At 33.0% G+C, this 23,755-nt stretch overlaps 1 protein-coding gene across 2 annotated transcripts in view; it reads right to left on the reverse strand.

The window, feature by feature from the left end:
* Positions 1-23,755, reverse strand: part of LOC149413758 (uncharacterized) — a 204,944-nt gene that overhangs the window by 178,985 nt on the left and 2,204 nt on the right. The window lies entirely within an intron of this gene.

The following is a 23,755-nucleotide window of genomic DNA, read 5'->3' on the forward strand; positions in this document are numbered from 1 at the left end:
GTTTTCCTTGAGTAGAATACAAATTTAATATGTAATTATACAATAAATGTAAACTACTAAAAAATATATTTTATCAATAGAAATGTATGAACACAGAAAAAAAACAACTTTAAAAAATAAAATATTATAGTTAAATATGATTTAAGATTTTCACGGCCAAAAGTATTTTTGTTATTTGTTTTTGGGGTATTATGCCGTGTTGCGCTAACTCCTTCTTTAGCCAACGTTTCGGACAGCATTGCAGTGTCCATCATCAACAAGACATCTGCCCTGATGATGGACACTGCAATGCTGTCCGAAACGTTGGCTAAAGAAGGAGTTAGCGCAACACGGCATAATACCCCAAAAACAAATAACAAAAATATTATAGTTAAGATTATCTGCGACAGTTTGCCTTGATTAACTTTTTTACTTTCTTATAAAATTGTTTATAAAATAAATAAAAACCACTTTTGTGCTTGAAATCGTGCGTTTCTAGGCTCCGTTTGTCAAGCGATTTTAATGCATATTACCGATATTTGTGACGATATAAGGCATACCAAAAATATACACATATTTTTGGCTTGTAGCTTTCTCTTAACATACGAGTAGTATGAAGAGTGAATGTCAAAAAAATAACAAAAATGGATATCTAGCTATAACAAGAAAAATATAAAACCTAACTTTTATTAAGAATTGTTAAATATTTATATTTTTAAAAAAACGTCCGGAAACTTTGGGAATCTCGGGAATCTACAATCTATAGTCACATTTGGACCCGATTTAGTGGTACAATATTTTGCATTTGGGCATCAGCTTTTGAGTGAATTTCTAGTGGTTACTACAAGTTGTTTGTTGTCTTTTAAAATGCGTCGAAGCGTAATTTTAACCCAAAGTTTTTTTAACCCTTCAGTTACAAAAAAAGAAAAATAATAAGTTTTTTGGGTTCTTTAAGATGTAGATTTCCAAGTTTCCCGCTTCTGTGACTAGTTTCTGAACACCTGATACCTATAAAAGTATAAAATATAAAAAAGTATAAAATATAAAAAAAGTATAAAATTTAAAAAATATAAAATATAAAAAAGTATAAAATATTAAAAAAGTTTAAATATAAAAAATGTAAAAAAAATAAAAATTCATAAAAATCAAGGTAAGTGCCTACAACTAAGTAGGAGCAAAGAAAAAAAATAATAATGCCAAACTACCGGGAGCATCGTAACAATTTGAATGACAATGTGATGAGATGAATTTATACATTGCATGTATTTCTAAAGTTTTTATTTACCGTCTACCTATGAAGTACTAGTAGGTTCCAAAAAAAAAAACAAAAAAAAAACTGAAAAATCAAGACTTGTCCCAGATGTTGTGAGAATCTTCACTGAACTATATCACAACAACAACATATATCACAACAACAACACACGGTGAGCACATCAAATATTCGCTCTATACAAATTAATAGAAAACCAGTGAATTTATATACTCAAAAGCAGCGAAAAGTATATTAAAACGTGGCTTCAATTGCCCAAAAGTGTAACTGGTCTTACATCTTTAAAAAGAGTGATTTTAAAGTGTCAAAAGTGAAAACAAAATAATAATTAAAAGTGACTCAGTGCAAATATCTGGAAGATTATTATTGCTACCTGCCTTGTCAAACTTACTGTCTCGCAGTGTATTGTAACTACATAAGTACTCATAGACATATTACATAGGTACTCGGAGTAAACCAACTTTTCAGGGGAGTGAAACCATTGCAGTTAAATAATTAAATAAAAATAATAACCTTTTTTCTACTTGCAATCCAATTTTTACCATAATGGATGTCGAATCATTTATAACAAATGTAGAAAATGCTGTGGCTGCATTTAATACCTGTTTAACGGATCCAGCAAATAAGTTCACGAAAGACCAAATAACAAAACTAACCCCAATTACAAGTCATTTCTTAATAGCTATTGGTAGATTGGCGCAAACGGTGTCTAATAAAACTGCTAGTCTAGAGGGTGAATTACGGGCTTATAAGGAAATCGGAATAAATATCCCAGCCCCACAAAACAACCTCGACATTTGCGAGGTAATTTCTGAAATTAATGAGCGTAGCGAAAGAGCTAAAAACATCATTCTTTGTAATATACCCGAAAGCACTGAAACGACTGCGGCCAACAAATTAATAGATGACAAAAACAAGGTAACGGTTTTAATCTCTGCTCTCGATGATACCGCAAACCGTGATATGCTACGTGTTTACCGCATTGGAAAACCAAGTGTTGAAAAACCAAGGTCCCTTAAAATAGAATTCAATAACTCCACAACATCCAGAACATTACTAAGTAAACGTCATCTTTTAAAAAACAACACAAGGATATACCCCGATGCTACAATTTTTCAACAAAAACATCTAAAAAATCTAAGAGAAGAACTGGAAAAACGAAAGACAAATGGCGAAAATGATATTACTATAAAATATGTAAACGGAAACCCTAAAATAGTGCAAACACCGCCAAAAAACGATGCAAACTCAAGATATACTACCAGAACGCGCGGGGACTACGCACCAAATTAAATGAACTACGTTCTACAATATCGCTACACCATTACGACGTATATGTGCTGACAGAAACTTGGCTCGACTCGGAAATAAAATCAACAGAACTCGGACTCAACAACTACAAAATTTTTCGCTGCGATAGAAACTCTAAATCCAGTTCCAAAACAAGGGGAGGCGGAGTACTAATTGCAATAAAGAAGAAATTGATGTCAAGAAAACTGAAAACAAAAAATAATACACTCGAACAACTATTTGTACAAATTGATACCACTGTAGAAAAGATAATAATTGCAACTTTATACACACCGCCACTATCTGATGCCGGAAACTATCGAAGCCACAGCGAAGACGTTGAAAATCTACTCTACAAATATCCTAACTCTAAAATTATTATTCTCGGGGATTACAACCTCCCTAACCTAAAATGGAAAACAAGTGATAGTGGTTTCATTGTTAATGAAAGTCAAAATGATCGTGCACGTGAGATTTTAGATATGACAAATTTTTTAAATCTTTTACAACATAACTTTATATACAACATAAATGATCGCTTACTAGATCTAGCAATATCAAATTATCCTAAATTGTTCATTGAGAAATGTAATGATCCTCTGTTACCTGTTGATAACCATCACCCCCCTCTTTATATTAAGTTAAATATATGTGGCGTCGAGCCGAAACCCGTTGAAAAAACTCTCAACTACAAAAAAGCAGATTTTGAATCTATAAATTCTCATCTTTCGCATGTTGACTGGTCTTTTTTGTCTGATGTTAATACTGACGATTCCTTAGAAAATCTATATTCAATATTCTCCACCACTATCAAATCATATGTACCACTATTTACTCCTAAAAAACATACATATCCAACTTACTTCTCATCAGAACTAATAGCCTCACTACAACAAAAAAAAATACTTCATAAAAAATTCAAAAAAACTCTGAAGAAAATCGACTATGCAAATTTCAGTGAAAGTAGGAAAAAATGCAAAGATCTCTCTAAAATCTGTTATAAAACATATATAAATTCTATCGAGAACACAGCCTTAAACTCGAACAATCTCTGGAAATTTATTAAAAAAACAAACAACGACAGCACAGACTATCCTCCAGAAATGCACATGGACGACAAATACGCCAACAATACGCAAGACATTGTAAATCTTTTTTCTGACTTCTTTAAAAATGTTTATGATGATGAAACACTAGAAGAAAATATTCCTTCATACACATTAAAAAAAACCACACATTTAACAGACTGCTACATCACCGAAGAATCTTGCAAAAAAAAATTAAATTCCTTAGACATAAACAAGTCTGCAGGCCCGGACACCATCCCGCCAATTTTCCTAAAACAGTGCTCCTCCGTATTGTCTAAACCACTAACCATTTTATTTAACCACCTACTATCCTCTGGATATTTTCCCGTCTACTGGAAATCCAGCTATATTATTCCAATATTTAAAAAAGGTGACGAGACTGACATTTCAAACTATCGACCAATATGCATACAATCTGTATTACCCAAAATCTTTGAATCTTTAGTTTTGGAAGAAATATATCCTACACTAACAAAATTAATAAATGACAAACAACATGGCTTCGTTAGAGGTAGATCAACTACAACAAATTTACTACTGTTTCAAAACTATATATTGGAGTCTTTTTCTAAAAATAAACAAGTTGACTGTATATATACTGATTTTTCGAAAGCCTTTGATAAAGTGTCTCACAAAGTACTGATCCAAAAACTTCATGCTATAGGAATCAGAGCAAATATGTTAAGCTGGTTAAGTAGCTACATATCTGGTAGAACTTTACTTGTTAAAATAAAATCTTTTTTATCTAAACCATTTTTGGCCACTAGTGGCGTACCGCAAGGTAGTCATCTTGGCCCAATTTTATTTATTGTTTTTATAAATGACATAGTCAACTGCTTTGAAAATGTCAATGTACTGCTATTCGCTGACGATATTAAATTATATAAAGAAATAACCTCATTAAACGACTGTCAAGTTCTTCAATCTAATATAGACATGCTAAATAAGTGGTGTTCACAAAACAATTTATATTTAAATGTAGAAAAATGCAAAATTTTGACCTTTTCCAGAAAAAAAACATCACAATTTTTTGGCTATTCAATAAATAAAACAAATTTAGAAAGAGTAAAGGAAATGCGAGATCTTGGCATAATAATGGATGAGAAACTAGACTTTACGGCCCACATTCAACAAACTGTGAATAAGGGTATGAAAACATTAGGTTTTATATTAAGAACAATTAAAAACTTTAAATCTTTACAAATCATAAAACTATTGTACATATCCCTTGTTAGAAGCCTGATAGAACATAACTCCATAGTTTGGTCACCCTTCTACAATGTACATATTCATAATGTTGAAAGAATTCAAAGAAAATTTCTACGCTTCGTCAATTTTAAACTTAACATCCCTTTAGAACACATAAATTACCAGTCATTATTGAATCATTTAAATATTCCGACATTAGAAAACAGAAGAAAAATAAACGACCTAACCTTTTTATTAAAATTATTGAACTCTAAATTCGATTGTTGTGAACTCCTGCATTTAATAAATCTACACATACCTACACGAACAACTAGGCAAATATCAACATTTTACATACATACATCTCATTCCAACTATAGTTTTCACTCTCCAATACAACGTTTACACAGTCTTGGTAACAAATACTTAAATAATATAAATGTATTTGACAATAATTTGAACTTGGCCAACTTTAAACGGAGTATGTGCGAACTATTTTTACATACTTTGTAAACTATTGTTATCAACTAATTTTATACCTTCTTATTAACATTATCGTTGATTTGGAGGATTTTGGCAAATTTTATATTTTTTGTCGCACTTATTTGCACTCTATCATACCTAATTTTTTAAACTCTTATATTTTATGTAACCTATATTTTGCTAAATCTGACATTTTTATATGTAATCTATATGTATTTTTTTTTTATATAAAATGTATAACTAAAAAAATAAAGATGTACATTATTATATGTAAAAGCCCTATGGGCGTTTAAATGAAATAAATAAAATTACTATTTCTTTAAAAAACGGAACTAAATTTACCCCAACTAAACTCAACGCAACACACTCCACCTACCCGACGACACAAATAGTAATGACAACAGCGAGTAAACACTAGATAAAAACATTTACAGGCTGAGATCATTACCGGAGACGCCATCTTCAGTTCCTTCAACTCGACTGGGACTGGCCTTACGGGTTTGCCTCGCGTTACCATCAAAGGAATATTGAGAAAATGTGAAAACTTGACGCGAGTAATCGACTGCCATCGATTCTTCGCGCGGATACAAATTGTTCGCAGATAAGCCAACAATATTTCTATTGATTTCTCAATGGGATGTGATCCTTCAGAGTATGTCCCGATAGAGCAATTGAGAGATTAGCGAGCTATTTATTGGCCTGTAAGAAATTGATTCTGCCTTGGGTCAAATTACGAAGATTCATGTTTTAATAAATATAATTAGGTGTAAGGTTTTTACTCCAGTGTCGCCTTGTGGGGTGTTCAGTCATTTTTAAAGAAACACCAAACAAACTGTGAACAGATCTGCCAGAAGTCTTAATTTTTAGGTTATTATGCCGTGTTGGTCATCATTGCTAATGTGTAGATAATGGTATAATGTCCGCTTATATTATATGTTGAATTGATACCGTGTTGCAAGCGTCAATCCCCATATGCCTCCTGTTTTCAGTAAAATAATACTTAGTGAAAATGAATGTGGTTTTTTGCAATTTAGTTTTGGTGTAACCATGAAGTACGGATACCAAACCTACTAAGCTTAAGTTGAAAGTCAAGTGACGTTGGTTAAATAAGGATAAAGTGCAACACGGCATAATAACCCAAAAAATAATTATGATAACCCCAAAATATGTAATTGGTACAGAAATAAGTAAAATAGTGAAAACGAAAAAAAACATAAGCACCATTTTTTAATAAAACAATGGCGTTTGTCGGGTCGGACCGAGTCGGGTCGTGTTAAGATTCGTTATAAAGAAGTGTGTATGAATTTGAATGAAGCAAGGTGTGTGTTAAGTATTTATACTCCTCCGATAATAACCGATGTTGATTAGATAAAGATACCTTATTAATAGTAAGAAAAAGAAGACGTGATATTTTTCCATTGTTGTAATTATAGTGCAAACATTATCATTCTATATAAAAAAGTTCGGTTGTTGGAGTTATTACTTTTGGCCGAATCTTTCTTTGAGTCCAGCATCCCGATGCTCTGGCCTTGAAAACATTTTTGAAGCGCTGCAATAGCTCGGGAGCCCAAATACTGTTCGAACTGCGTTATTATGGTGTAGTGATGCCATGTTTTTTTATCTACTAAAGAAATTCAAAGTCTTCAACTGTGCGCTGCATTAAGATTATCTATTTGAATGAATTTTGTTTTTTACTCACGTCTATCTGTGTTCATATAATTGCAAAAATGTCGTAGCTTTTAACATCTGCATTATTTTTATACAGCTAAAAAAAGTCAAGTCAGATAAGGACCTAAGGATACAAACATAACAATAAATTGCCTCTTAGAAACCTCTTTTTACTCGATAAGTCTCCCAGTTTTTTTCTTACAAATGTACAGGGTTTTCCAATATGAGGTATTATTTTGATATTCAATCGTAAAAGATCAATAGTTTCATTGTTTGTGTGGCACCTACGTGCTTCGTGCTACGTGCGCCGTTTTGTTGAAAGTAAACGTTGTCCAGATCAATACCATCCAATTCCGGCCATACAAATCATTAATCATCTCTCGATAGCGCAATCCATTCACCGTAACTGTTGCTCCAGCCTCATTTTCGAAAATGTAAGGTCCAATGACTCCGCCGGACCATAAACCACACCAAATAGTCACACGTCGAGGAAAAAGAGGCTTTTCAACTATAACTCTTGGGTTTTCCGAGCCCCAGATGCGACAATTTTGCTTGTTGACGAAGCCACCGAGGTGGAAATGGGCCTCATCACTCAAGATGATTTGCCTTTGATTCACTCAAGTGAATTTTAATAATTTTAATGCGTTGTTGAAGCGTGTATCGTTCCATTTTTATTATGACGTAGTTTTTACTTATCAAATGTCAAAAATGACAGCTTCAAAAGTAACATCTACCGAAATAGCGGGCTATTCAAAATAACGCCTCTTATTGGAAAACCCTGTAGTACACACATACAAAGATGTCAGAACAATGGCGTTCATTGACTTAGGCTGTATTCTGTATAGTTAGCAAAAGGTAGGTACCTATAAGGGTCTAGAGACTATAATACCGGTTAACTGGTTACATATATGCGAATTTTTCTTTAACAGGTAATTCCTCATTATTTCTTGATAGATAATTTGGAAAATTATATGAATTTTCATACTTGGTTTTCACTCGTGAAAATTCTCATTAAACTCTTTTAAAAACAGTATTATGCACTAGTAATTATTTTTTTATAAAAATCTTACAAAATAGTAGGTGCAATACACACATATTCAGTTCAAACTCGATTTTATTTACTTGTAGCGAATATAATATATAGGTCATCATTAATGTGTGCAAAGGAGAGCGATCCGTCTGATTGACAATCCGTTGTTAACAGACCGATTGCCTTCTCTAATGCATAGACGCAATGTAGGCATGCTGTGTCTGTTCTACAGGTATTTCAATGGAGCCTGCTCCAAGGAGCTAGCAGCATTGATTCGTGATGCACCGGTGCACGTGCGCGAAACTCGACGAACACGAACTGAACACCCGTTCACGGTTGACGTTGGCTTCATGAGAACGGGCCGTTTTTACCACTCGTTTTTGTGTAAGTCGGCTCGTATGTGGAACGAGCTACCGGCATCTGTTTTTCCTCCCTCCTATAATCCGAGCCTCTTCAAGGCCCGCATTAACAAATCCCTTCCTACAGCCCCTACCTTATTCCGCCTCACAACGCCGCCCAACCGGGTGGTGACATAGTTTCCCTGTCTGTACACTGCACAGGCAGGGACGCTCTTGTGAGGTGTCACATAAAAAATTAAAAAGTAACTGGAAACATATTCAAATTTTTCTTTAACAGGTAATTCATAATTATTTCTTGATAGATAATTTGGCAAATTATATGAATTCTCATACTTGCTTTTCACTCGTGAAAATTCTCATTAAACTCTTTTTAAAACAGTATTATGTACTAGTAATTATTTTTTTTATAAATTCTGACAATATAGTAGGTGCAATACACACATATTCAGTTCAAATTCGATTTTATTTACTTGTAACGAATATAATATATAGGTCATCATTCATCGGGAGAGATGAAAACATTAAACATAAACGTATTTTAAATTTTGTACATTTTTTATACATTTTATAATCAGTTACCTTTTTTATTTTCTATGTCTTGTTCTGTTTTATATTTTATTTAGTTGTATTAGTATTATCTTCTTCTTAGTTTCACAATACTTCTTCATCACTTCAACGTAATTAATAGAGTTTAGTGACGGGCCGAATTGTAAGAGGCTTGTTGAGAGAAACCATTTGTCCCCTCCAGACAGACTCTCTCGAACGCAATTGAAGGGATGAATTCATATGTCACTCCTGGACACACTGAGCCTTAGATTCCTACCACCCCTCATACCTTTTCCTTCCCACAACATCCTCTCGTTCCTTTCTTTAAAAAGACCCTCTACACGGTGTAAGTACAATAGGTAACAAAACTTAACAAAACGGTAACATACTACCAAAGGTACTATATGTAACAAAACGTACTATCCTTAAATGTATACCCAAATGTACTACCACAGGTACTATAGGTAACAAAATTATATATTTTAATTAATACAGTATGTATAATGATTATATTAATGTTATTGTTCTCTCTCTAGTAACAGGCATGCATGTAGCATTATTTATTCTTAGTATTTAATGTATCATGCCTCCATCGGACATGTTTGTTTGAGATCTATTGAGGCCATTATATGATGAATACAGAGCATAGAAAGCATGATAAACTAACTAATGCAATATATGCATAGAAACCAAGCTTTCCCGAGCTCCAAGACTTTCGTATTCACGAAGAAGAGATAAAAAAAATTTCAAATCCGGTCACTTTACACATTGTCATTTACCTAGCAAAATAATAGATTGAACCGAACACAACCCAACTCAACCAAATAAAACAGAAAAGTTAATAGTTACATATTATTATTAATTATTACTAAAAGTCAGTCCTTTGTAAATATTTCTACGACTTGTACTATTAGCCAAAAACTTAAAATCTATAAATGAATATGTTGATAAAACAGTTGTCACGTGGAATAAACTTTATGCTCACCAAATTAGCAAAAGTCAACCCTAGTAAGGATTGTGAATATATTACTGTACTATGAATTTTATTAGTCATTGATATTTTTTTAAATACGGTAAAGTTATTAAACTTTTTTAACACTTTATAACGAAGAATGGTTGGAGATAGAATGCTGATGATTATTGATATCTCGGAAGCAAACAAAAATAAATATTTAATTTTTTTTAAATATTGCAACGAATTTCGCCTCTCCTGAGCAAAAACTATGAAGCGTTCATAAACGTGTCTTGCATCTACGAAACAATAATTGAATATCTGATATTTAAAATATACTTAAGCCCAAAAAAGCATATTGACCAATCGGTGGCTGAGTTGACATCGCGTTCGGGTATATATATATGCGTATATATGTCTTCTTATCTCTAATCTTCTACTACCACCACCGCAGTAAGCGAAATATATTGCTTGTGTTGTGATGGAGGACTTAGCCAGCCGAGGAATTGAACACACTACGCCTGGGTGGGACCCAAACGCGATGTCAACTCGGCTACCGACCGGTCTAAATATCCTTGTAAATAGTCTTTAGAAGTTAACACATGTGTAAGACCACCATTCAGAATTGAAACGTTGCTTGAAATGGCTTTAGCCGTGTTTGGTGACCAGATCTGAATAGCCAGGTACTTCCTCACCTTCCTCTTCCCCATCTCCCTCCCCTCCCCAATACCCTCAGCCTCACAAAATACCCCAATTGGGGATGCCATAGTCTCACTGGCTCCAGACGGGAGCAGTTGGGACTCTTGTGCGGTAATACTGTAAAAAAAAAAAAAAAAACATGAGATTCAAAGATGAAAAATACACCCAAGACAATAACAAAAAAAAATAATTAAAGAACCTTAGTCCAGGACTTTGTTGTTTTGAAATTCACCGAATTAATTTAAACATAGATATGTAGAGTAGAAGTTATTTTTATGCCAAATGGTAGATCTGGATTTAAAGAAGAAAATTAAACGAAAATTTTCATTTTGTGGATTTAAGAATCATTTGTAAATTTGTGATTCAATTGATAATTTAATATGATCGTTAAATCATCCGAGATAATTTCTTTCAATACCATTCAATGTGGTTCTTTATTCGAGTGGTATTGTAACAATATCTGATATACACCTGGCCAACTTCGTGATATCATAATATGGAGCATGTCTTATAGCTTATGGTGTATGAAGCAAGACTTATGGTGGATAAAGTATGGCTTATGGAGTTATTGGGCCGAGATCGTGATCGGCGCTGGTATCACTTACCCATTTATGTGCCAGCCTTGCTGTCAATCAAAATACGCCTTATATAGAAGGTAATAAGTGTCACATTTGAATAATAACCGTGATTGATGGATTCGTATCTGGCCTTTTATCTAAGTTTTTTTGTGGTAATTCGAATTCAAGTTGCCTCATTTAAAGGTAATGTGGCATCTGTTGGGTTATTTGTGACCTTAGTGATTTATACACGGGAGGAAAACGATCATGTTAAAAAAATGATAGCATGCCAATTTCCTAATAAAATATTTCTCATTCAGAATATATCGAGAACACCCGTTTTTTTTCTTATATGTGTATATCATGACGGATTGCGACAATATCAGTATTTGTATGAACACGTGTTCCGCCGTCCTCATAAAACATTCGCTTTTTTAGGAATATATACTTTGATACTTTGATAGGAACTCTGTCAATTCATTCGTTAAGAGCAAGCCAAAAATGTGTATATATTTTTTTTTGTGATATACATATAGGTATAATAAGATAAGATATTATGATATGATTAATATTTATTATTTTTCATGTTCTCCCATAATAAGCAATTGCTTTTGTGTATGGGATGAGGTATTATTTGTTTAGTTTCTTAGATTTTTATTTTATTTTTTTGTTTTTGTTTTTCTTTTATTTATTTATTTTTTTTGTATTTAGGTTTTCGGTATATTTTTTTAATTGTGTTTTGAATTCTTTGAAACTATCATTTAGTGATCTTATATTTTCTGGCAATTTATTGAAGAAATTTGTTCCTAAGTATTTGTAGTTTTGCTGACCCAAAGTTTTTTTACAAATCGGAATTGGTAACATGTATTTTTGCCTGAGATTTGCTATGTTTTTGAATGGTACGGTTTTGTTTAGGATATCATCTTTGTAAACTTGTAAGGTTGCGTGATACAGGAAAAGAGTATTTAATTTTCTGACTTTAAATTCTTTGAAAATGAGTTCAGATGAATATAAAAATGATTTCTTTAATATTATTTTAATTATTAGTTTTTGCGCAATGTAAAGAGGTTGTGTGTGAGTTTTATAGGCGCCCCCTCATCCTATTATTCTTGGTATACCTTATATTGTAGGTAATAGTCATTAAAATCGCTTGACAAACGGAGTCTAGAAACGTTCGATTTCAAGCAAAAAACTGGTTTTTATTTATTTTGTGAATAATTTTATAAGAAAGCAAAAAATTCAATCGAAACTGTCACAGATAATCTTAGCTATAATACTGTATTTTTTAAAAGTTGTTTCTTTTATGCGTTCATATATTTCTATTGAAAAAAAAAATTTTAGTAGTTTGCATTTATATTTTTTGTTGTGTAATTAATTTTTTTTATTTGTATTCTACTCAAGCGAAACGATAGGAAAACCTTCAATTTATCAAAAGCATATTTTTAGTATTCATAATGTACACCAATACCTTATAAAGATTAATCAAAATAGTGATTTGGCATTAAGATTCGCCTTAAAGGCCTGCAGTCCAGTTTTAACAGGAAAACGAATAATTTGACCAGATTTTTAATAAATTATATTAGAATGTTTTCTCCGTATACGTAAAAAACGGTTGATGTATATTTATTTAATTTTCTAAGTTATTTTTTTTATTCAATCGCAATAGGACACAAAACTTTTCAAACACATACTTTGTTAACAAAATAATGATATTTACATTTTTTTATCCTGTAAAGTTATACCTACGACAAACTTGCACCCAGTATCAAGTAAATTAAATCAATTTATTACTACATTAAGTCTAACAAATCTTGACGGAATTACCAGAAAAAGAACTGAACATCTCCATTAAAGTAGTCAACCAAAGCCTTGAAGTTAAACCATGGAAAACCCTCCATCCAAAACTTAATTCGCATCAGCATAAATATGATCTATTGAGAAGGACTAAAATAACCCTTTTTTATTTATTGTATATTCTTAAAATTTTAAAATTAATATTTAAATCATTATCATTATTATTTTAATATATTATGCTCACAAAAACAGCGCTATAGAAACTAACAAAGAATTATTTTGTCAGTGTGTAATAATGACATTGATCGTTAAAAACTCCAAATCCGGTCAAAGTTTAATTCATAAATTTATTAGTGGCACTTCTTTTTAATGTAATTGTCTAATTCAATGGAAACATTCTTTAACCCATTTTAAGTCACAAATAATTGTTGTCGAAATGATATCGCAATAATTAGCATTTCTAGTTGAGGTACTATTATTAAGTCAGCAAGATTACATTGTCTTTCAGATATTGTTTACTTAGCACAATCATTTCTTTGTTCTACGTCATTTTTTACTAGAACGATTGTAGAAAGTAGGTGCCAACTTCCGCATGATATTTGATTAAGAAATTTGCTCTACTTAAAAAATGCACTGAATAAATTTATCGCATAATTAAAATACACGTGAAATTCTATATTTGATTGAAGTGTTAATCATCTTGCAAGCTAACTGTTCAAGAATATTAAATCTTTCGTATTCAAATTTTGATTGCTGTTCTCCATATTACAAAGAATTATCGAACCAATATTTACAATAATTCAATCGCAAGCGAAAACTAAATGCCTTCTCCTACATTTTTTAATGTTTAATTTTTAATCTAAAATTAAGATGGGGACTCCTAAGACGAAGTATCTACGATTAACCTCCTAGATAAGCTTCACAGACAACAAACATAGTGTCTTTTGTATGCATTTCCTCATTTCGTAAGTTTAATTTAAGGCTGCTAGAATAAAGGCCTGTGCGCGCGACCGCCAAATTACGAATACAAATACAAATAACTATTGGACTGTTTACTATTTTTTAAATAAAAAAAAGAAACTTTCCTGAATTACGAACAACCTGACAATATCTCAAAATCTCCTACTACCACCACACTCAACATGTTGCTTGTGTTGTGACGGAGAACTTAGCCAGCCGAGGAATTGAACACACTACGCCTGGGTGGAACCCAAACGCGAAGTCAACTCACCCAATGAATAGTTTAATCACTCTATTTATTTATATGCTTGCGGTAAACAGACACACAAATCAGCAGCATGAACTACTATCAGTAACAGCAATCGCCGCTATTTGCAAGCCGTCGTTGCTCGATGGCACTGACTTGATCACGTGATGCTTCAAAATCCGTTGTGCGCCAAGACTATAATGAGAGTTTCAGCACCATTATTACAGAAATTGAGCAATTTTATAAATTATTTTTTGGATAAACTAATGTTTATAAGACAAGGTTTTTATGCATAGCATAAAGGATAATAAATTATTATAAGCAATAATTAGTCGCCTGTAATATCAATACAAATCTAAATTATCTTCGGAGTAAAAATAAATAAAAAACGGCTTATTTCCAACCCGCCAAACAATTCAATATTTACTAGTACTTCAATCAACAATTTCTGCTTACGTGGCTCAGTGGTTCAGAGCGTCTGAACGGACATCATAAGGTTCAATTCCCGTCAGCGGCATTTATTTTTACTCGGAAGATATTTTTAATTTGAATTGATATTACAGGCGACTAATTATCACTTATAATAATTTATTAATTTTAAATCTTCCCTTGAACTAAGTTCCTTGAAACATTTAACCACGGTGCATTTTTTCTTTTCATTTTTTTTGGTTCACATCTTTCGCATGTTTGTACATGTAAAACCTTCTCAGAAAGATATAGGGTCCTTTTAGGATGCTGAACCCTGATTTAAACGAAGGGTTTACAAAATCCACGGTACCTGCTTTAATTAGCTAAGATTCATCTTAAACCCGGACGCTCTTTTAGAGTGAGATGCTAAGATTATTTCTTTTGTAAAATAAATCTGACACAATGTAAATCTGATAAAGAAAGTAAGAATGATGTAATATGGACCTCTGTTTTTATTTACGGGACTTGGTGACTTCATACATTTTTTAATTGATATCATGATGCTTATTTTATATTTAAAAAAATATATAATCTCGAGTCAGTCGAGAATATCATGTCAAGAGAAAAGTTTTGAAAATAACTTATCTATTGCTAAAATACCAGTAGCTTACATGTTTCAACTTACGTTTTTAGACAAGGTGAGTACCTAGATATTTCACGGAAAAAAATGAGAATTGCTAAATTATTAATAAACTCTTAATAAATTCATATGTGTTCCAAATAGTGAAAATATATTCGTGATTTACTGAAAAAATTATCAGAATACCTGTTAATTCACTAGTTAGGCTTGCAATCCCGTATTTCACCGGATTAACCAATAATTTGAAGAGATTTTCAATACTCATTTTTCTCCCGGTGCGAAAAACTTTAGTTTAAGAATTGTAAAATTGTTTCTTTTAATCGATTTGCCAAAAGTGTTGACAACATAATCGTGAAAAATTTAAGTTCTGCTAGTTTTTCACAGAATTTGGAGAGTTCATCAAATTTTATAGTTAAAAATCAAGTTCTATGAAAGTCCTAACTAGGTTCTGTTATTATTTTAATATGGGCCGGTTGATTCACAATACTTGGATGGTAACAGAACTTGAAAATTAACTTTGAAATTTAATGAACTGTTCAAAACAACCCTCACTAACAGTTTTTTCTGTTTTAGTGAGTAAGAACAAAATTACAAATATTTTTTACTGTAGGTATATTATATGCAATACAAAAGATTTTTTTCATTGTTATGACTGTAAAATAATTGAAGTGATTGAACTTTATCGAGTAAGTAACTGAATAAGTTGTTACAAATATAATTTTAATAAATAATAGGATCATTCACAACAATGTGTTGCCATTTACAAATTATAGCCGGGCAATTGCCTACTAATGTACGTCGTGACCCAATTCAATTGTATTTTGTATTGCATAATGCATCGATGTGCATTAATAATAAAACTATTTTTTCTACGATCAGATTGGATAAACCATTCACCTGACGCAGGTAGGAACACACCTCTTTCGCTTGTTTGGCCGCATCTCGAATACACCTCACAATACGTAGGTAGCTACTATATTATCATAACTATAAAACAAAAACTCCGTTTGTCTCACTATCGTCAAAGTAAGTCAAATTAATTCAACAGAAAAAGTTCCAGAAAGGTGAGATGTGGGGTTCCCAATTTGGGGAGTTTGTTTTTGGAAATTTTTTTATGCAGACAATGCCAATATTTAAAATAAATAGTGCGATGCGTATGAAATTCTTGAATCACCACCCACTGCAACCACAGGGAACATAACAACCCCGAGGTAATATAAAAAGGCCAAGAATTGCAACATTCCACTTCAAGATGACCTTACAAATTACAAACCTCCCAATCAGCCACCTTTTGGACTGAAGGCGAAACTCTGATACTATCACGACACTCCCCTGAAGAGTCTGGAAGAACTCATTTGCAGACTTCTGATGTGAAAATGGATCCAACTATTAAAATGTCTTCCCTATCCTAGGAAGATATGGACCTCATTAACCACATCCATTGTAGTCACAGCATTTGTGCGCACATGATGCATTAATGGGGCCAAAAGAATCCTGAACTGAATGCATGTGGACATATTCAAACAACAGCATATATCATTGAAGAATGTCCTCTTCATCAGTTCCCCAATGGCACATCCCAATGACTTCCGATGCCGTTGGTCGATTGAATAGTCTCAGCATCCCACTTTTAACTCTACAAAATATCTCCAACAATACAAAGAAGAAGAAATAAATACTTACCTGGAAGTATTCTTATTTAGGGTAGGTACCTAAGTATTCTTTAATGACTTATTTGGAGAATTTGCAATGATCACAGCATTCAATACTCAAAGTCAGGGGTCGAAAGAATTTAAAAAATCATAGAATCTGCTTTCCGATGCTTCTAAAACCCTCAAAGGTGAGCTTCGGCATCAAAAATGTTTGTATTTAATAATTTGAATGTCATTGCAAGAACTTTTAGGTTGCTTACTTCATTTGCACCATGACCTAATAAAAAATTTCAAAATTTCCAAACTTTAAATGAACAATTTTAAAAATTTCGTTTGATTGTTTAGTAGGCGAGTACAACATATTTCTGCTACTCTGGCGATGACGGGAAATAACTACATATTATTAGTATCAACGCCTTCAGACGATTTCTAACATATGTGCCTATGATTGATTCATAAGAAGCCTGAATAAATTATGAATCTCCGACGTCGTGGACAACATTCCAGGAAATAATTCTTAGCAGGATGTAAGTCGAAATGCTTTAAACGTGACGGAGATGACAAGAGAACATTTTGAATCCTTCGGGTTTTCAACTGAAACCCAAAGAACCCACAGCACTCTAAGACCCTTGAAATAAATTCTCAATTGGAAATTTTACATGTTAAACCATATCCTAAAGAATGACACACCTTCCAAATTCCTAGTATCTAGGTATACTAATAATTTAAAGTAATAAAAAGTGCCTAATCAATTGGGCAAAGATAATTCAGCATAGACGTTGTTGTGTTTCACGATGCAATTTATCGTCAATTTCCATGAGTCTCCCATTCGTATAGATTTGAGATGAAAAATAAGGACATGTTCTATTTTGGTACCGATTTTCGTACAGTTTAAGATGGCGGACATTATTTGTCATCGTATGTCGTCTATCATTGTTTTACGTTTTTTTTAACTGTAATATGTGAAAATTAAGCGTTTTTATTTCGTTTTGCATTTAAAATATTGATGAAGGGACTAAAACATGTGTTATTATTGATTGAATTTGTGATGTTTCTTTACAGATTTATTGACTGCAATGGCATGTCATGTCATCTATCAATATTTTTTTCGATTTAGTAACATCCAAAAATATTAATTCTCTCTAGTGGCATATGAAATCGTACATGCATATGAAAGCAAATATTTTTCATATGGGTCCGAAAATATTTTTATATGGGGATCGGTATGAAAAAAAGCATCGTGTAAATCGCCCATAACGTACCTTTCAAACAAAAGTCACAGATATTGTGCATTTTAAAGTATTTTTTGAATTAGAATTTGAAGGGTGAAAATTGCTCTGAAGAAGAGGAAAACATGACCTCGACAGCTGTCAGTCAAAATCATTTTAAAACTGATAGTTTCTGATTTCTGAGGTCATTTCAATCATCATTAGCGAAGGACTACTGTCGTCATTGGTCATTACTTATTTCCTCAGATCATTTGCATACGAGATCAAATTCTTGCTGAGTAATTAAAAAACAAAAGTACTTTATATTTAAAGCAGGTTGTTTATAACACTGCCTGGGGAAAAACAGTAAGTGATTATTAAAAATAATGCCTTTGGCAACTAAACAAATAATCCTGTCACTCAGCATTGAACAAATCATTACTGTCTGTAATAAAATTTACATTATTTTGTGTCTACTATTTGTGACTTCAACCAATCGTTAAGAAACGCGTTCTTAATTACGGCTTAGAACTTATCAACAGTATTTTTACGACAGTGCGTTGAAATTTAACCGTGTTCCCAAAAGTATGTACGCGGAGCAATAAATAATAATTATCTACCTTGCTTTTCCATGCTTTTGGAAAGGGTAAGCAGAACGTAGGTATTATGTTATAATCTACACGTTAAAAAATATATTTCCATGCGCCCGTACATATGCAATATGAGTATGAATAAATTGTTTTATCCTTATATGAAAATTACACTCTCCAGTACGGTTTCCGAATAACCCTTTCTTCGTCAGGAGAATGTTAAAACTAACTTATAAGAAACTAACTTTAAATGTCACAATATTAAGTCTTTTAGGTTGGGTTAGGTTAGGTTAGGTTAGGTTAGGTTAGGTTAGGTTAGGTTAGGTTAGGTTAGGTTAGGTTAGGTTAGGTTAGGTTAGGTAAGGTTAGGTCGGGTCGGGTCGGGTCGGGTCGGGTCGGGTCGGGTCGGGTCGGGTCGGGTCGGGTCGGGTCGGGTCGGGTCGGGTCGGGTCGGGTCGGGTCGGGTCGGGTCGGGTCGGGTCGGGTCGGGTCGGGTTGGGTTGGGTTGGGTTGGGTTGGGTTGGGTTGGGTTGGGTTGGGTTGGGTTGGGTTGGGTTGGGTTGGGTTGGGTTGGGTTGGGTTGGGTTGGGTTGGGTTGGGTTGGGTTGGGTTGGGTTGGGTTGGGTTGGGTTGGGTTAGGTAGGGTAGGGTTAGGTTAGGTTATGTTATGTTATGTTAGGTTAGGTTAGGTTAGGTTGGGTTAGGTTAGGTTGGGTTAGGTTAGGTTAGGTTAGGTTAGGTTATGTTTACGCCGCACTAGCGTGATCGCCTGATCAGACGATGCAATACCCTCCCCTTGTTCCGCTATCCCCGCGTACCCATTGATATCTTAAATGTTTTACATTTCCGATTGCTATTTAGGAAATATATAGATTTCCTATGAAATGTGTCTGACATAATTTATTTCTCACATTTCCTCGCGATTTTAAGAACTACATACATTTCCTAAGAATTGAATACAATGACGGATTACATACATTTCCGTTAACATAAACATATTTCTAGATGTTGGAATGAGAGGAGAGCAAAGGGGGAGGGGAGATTAAGGGATTTCTGGGAAGAACTGAGCGGTTTATTGGAAATATGTCTATATAAATAGGACTAAAAGATAAATGAATTTGATCATTTAATAAACTATAGTTATTATTCATGGATTTTCTGATTAACAGTGCTTTTAAGTTAGTATCTGTTTTGAAAATGAGAATGTAAATGAAAATTTGAGTTCGTTACGCACGAATATTTCACATCACACACAACTTCACCTAGGCAACGTAGACAACTGAACTTAGTATGTTTGATATTTCTTAATAATCTAAACGTGAGACACTTCTATGTTTTGATGATATTAATAAATTTTGATATATATATATATATTTCTTATGTGACATGACATGTTGAGGAGTATATACTACCTTTCAGCCTTACAACATACCCAAGTTGGTATGTCAGAGTCCCACTGGTTCCAGATGTTTGGGAGAAGTTGGGCCTTCTGTGCGGTTTCACAACAAATCTTTATATAGCACAATTTAATGATTTACTCATCTCAATAGAACTTATCTTTTGTTATTGTTATTTATGGTATTCTTCTCCGTTGCGTGCCAACTTAAATCTATATGGTTTGAAATACGTTGATAAATATTCACTTTGTAATTTCAGATACAGATCTAGATGTAAGTGGAAATTAAAAGTTAAAAGAATGTACAGCTGTTAGTCAGCGCAAAAACCTTCTACTTCTAAATAGGTCAAATATGTATAGATTTAATTCTGTTCATAATGTCTATTTTCAGTTTAGTTTTGGTTCCAAATGCAATCACCTGCCAGTAGCAATGCAGAATGTCGTAAACTACAATATATTATGTTAATATATTCACATTTGCCCTTTAGCTCGTTTGAAGGGATATAACGCATAGATCAGCCAACAAACTTGACAGGGCGATTGACAAACCTGGACAGTAACCATAATGAGCAGGCGTGGCTTATACACAAACGGCTGAAGAATTATTGTTTAATGAGGGTTGTGATTGCAATAGGCGAATCAAGAGTAAAGGACTGTAAAATAAAACTTGTGAACTTGGAAGTTGGAAGTTGACACAACTATGGTTGGAGATGGTGAACATGGAGTAAGGAAGGAATCCGACTTACCCCTTTGATGGTCTTCAAAGATGTTGATGGTTGGTTTCACTTACAGGAAATATGATTTATTTCACACACAAGCTTCCGTAACATCCAGGTTGGATACGAGAGACACTGACGGAACCGAATATGTTCACTGCACAGGCCTTCTACCCTGATTTGATATCAATAACAGCACAGATGTTCATCAAATAGGCTTCATCAATAAACTGGTTTGACAGTCGCTTTTATTGTTGTAAAATGTCAAACATACACGTGGGTATAGTCAGATAATGACAGGTACTTGTAGGTAAAATAGGATGGGAAAAATTGTAAGGACAATGTTAATGGAAGATTAATAGTTGCGTCAACAAGGGTAGTTCTCATCAAATAAAAAATCATTGAAGACAATATTAGAGATTCTTCAACGAAATTTGAGTCAGAAAAAGATACGGTCGCATCTTAGAACTGAACTCAGGACCTTGCCGTTGCGCTGCTCTACCACTAAGCTAATCCGACCATATATCCTTCTGTCATATTTAAACGTGTCATAATTCGAATGTTTTTATTGGCTTCTTTGTGTATGCTCGCAAGATTCTTTCCGAACTTAGTGCAATATAGATAGTGTCTTTGATAAATACTATATCCTATTCATATTTTAATGCGCGACATCTTTTTAATTTTCTGCAAGTCTCTGATGAAGAAACGCTTATATTGTCTTCAATGATAAAATATTACAATTTCAGGGTTTTACTCAATAATTTATCCGAAAAATAATTAATTATCATTATAATTATTTATGATGTTACGAATAGGGCGAATTTTATTGGATAGAAAAAAAAACAAATTGAGAATCAATCGGTGTGGATTTGTAGGCTTGTTTTTAAACCGATCTACAGTTTTATTCCGAGATTGATGAAATTTTGCACACTTGACCTTTAAAACAGGAGGAATGTGACTGTCGTAGAAATTTTAATAATTACTTATTGATGTTCAAAATAAAAGAACAGTTATTGTCGATTTCTTGTCTATGTCTGATGTCGAAAAAATCTGTGTAAAGCCCGGACAACGCCGCGCTGGGGCCTTCAAAAATGTTAACCGAAAAAAGAGATGCTAAAAATAAAAATATTAGAATTGGATACTCTCAGTATCACCCTGGTGAATGGCCACCATTCGGCAGGTTGGCTTGAAATTACTTTAGCCGTGTATAGTAACCAGTCTGAAGGTTCAGGTACATCTCCTTCCCTTCGTCATTCACTTCAACATCGAAAAATACCACATCTATTGTGGCTGCCATAATCCTAATGACTTTAGGCAGTTGTGGCTGTTGTCCTTGTGGGGAAAACATTACGAAAAATGATTATGTTAATACAAATCATGTTAATTATGTTGAGGGATCAGTAGGATTTATAGGCCCTGTTAGAAGTTCTACCGAGCCGAACCCTCTGATATGAAAATATCTGGAGTCGGTGAATTTTTTTTCCCATTTGATCTCTGGTGAGTTGACGTGTTGTTGTTCTTGTATTGTTTTGTATTTATTTTACTTATATAATGCACTTGCATAATGTTGATTGACTAGCTGATCATTTGTGGAAAAGTGAGTGGAAGGGTTTAGTTTTTCCAATGGGGAAGATTTAACCCGGACAACAAAATCGGAAGCATAAAAAAAAAATAAAAATAAAAAATTACAATCACATTGAAAAGCTAGTGTTGTAATAATTTTGTAAAAAAGTCAAAAATATGTGAAAGCAAACAGTATTTTATAAACACGACACGGACATAATTATAAATCTTCTCGATAAATTTGATGTGCCAACTAGGAATACAAGACAAAATATAACATTCTTCTGCAATACATACTCATAACCAACTATCAGATACACTCACTAACCAATAGGATGCACGATTTGGGTAGTAAATTTGAGGGTACTAATGATATATTTATTGACTCCATTTGTAGAACTATATCAGCACTTTGTTGAATCCTACAAATGAGAGTAGCGTTGGTAATGTAGTTTTAGTGATTTTTCTTATTTGTAGTATTGTTCAAGTTTCTATATTAGTTTATGTTACTGTATTTTACTAATATTGTTTTATAATCAGTGTACCGTTATATCATGGTTTAAGTTTTTTTTTGATAATTTTCGAATCTCTTTAGATATATTCTATTTTTAAAGTCTATCTAAAAGCCCGGTTCGGCGTAAAACCAAATAAAATATAAATATAATGAAATAATAACAACGATTAGTTTCATGGGTCAAAGGAGGCAGTATAAAATCAAGTTACAACAGGAGACTAATTGTACTCAATTAAACAAAACCATTTACAAATTGTGTGCAACATGTTCACATCGTTTGTTTAACAGGTAAAACAGAAGGGCTAATTAACTCCCCAGGGTGATTCTACACTTCTACAGTCGGAACAGAGAAAAATACAAACAAATTCCAAAAAGTCGACGAGTTAGAATAAGTGGGAACAAACCTGTCACACGGCTACTGTTTCTCGTCCAACTGGTTTTATCACAATGCATAACATATTTATAGCACAACAAGGCTTTATTAATGAATAAAAATATGTTTTTAAAATTAATTATTACAAAAATACTAGTTTTTACTAGAAAATAGAATTTACAAATTATCTAAAGCTACTAGTTTTTTCTCTGTAATGCTGTTTTACAAAAATTGTTAACTATATTTGTAAGTATTGATATCACTGTGTAGATGATTATAGTCTCTAAAATGTTTGATCAGGATAGAGACCGTTATCTTTTTATTTTTATTTGTCTTATTCTGTTTCATGTTTAGTTAAGATTTATAAGTATTATCTTCTTCTTCAATATTTTATTAACAGGGTACGACACTTTCTTATTGTTAGTTCTCTAGTTGCGGCTTGTCTGATACGAATATAATAGAAATATTCGATACAGATATACAAATAGAAGATTTTTTCATACAAACGTTAGGAATGTTGGGTCTCAAGGGGATAGTTAATGATTTGAAGAGAACAGTTCTCATTTTCAAATGTGATATTTTGAA

Source organism: Hesperophylax consimilis, chromosome 21 (genome assembly GCF_061612785.1).
Source record: "Hesperophylax consimilis isolate HC1 chromosome 21, BYU_Hcon_1.0, whole genome shotgun sequence".
Lineage (NCBI taxonomy): Eukaryota > Metazoa > Arthropoda > Insecta > Trichoptera > Limnephilidae > Hesperophylax > Hesperophylax consimilis.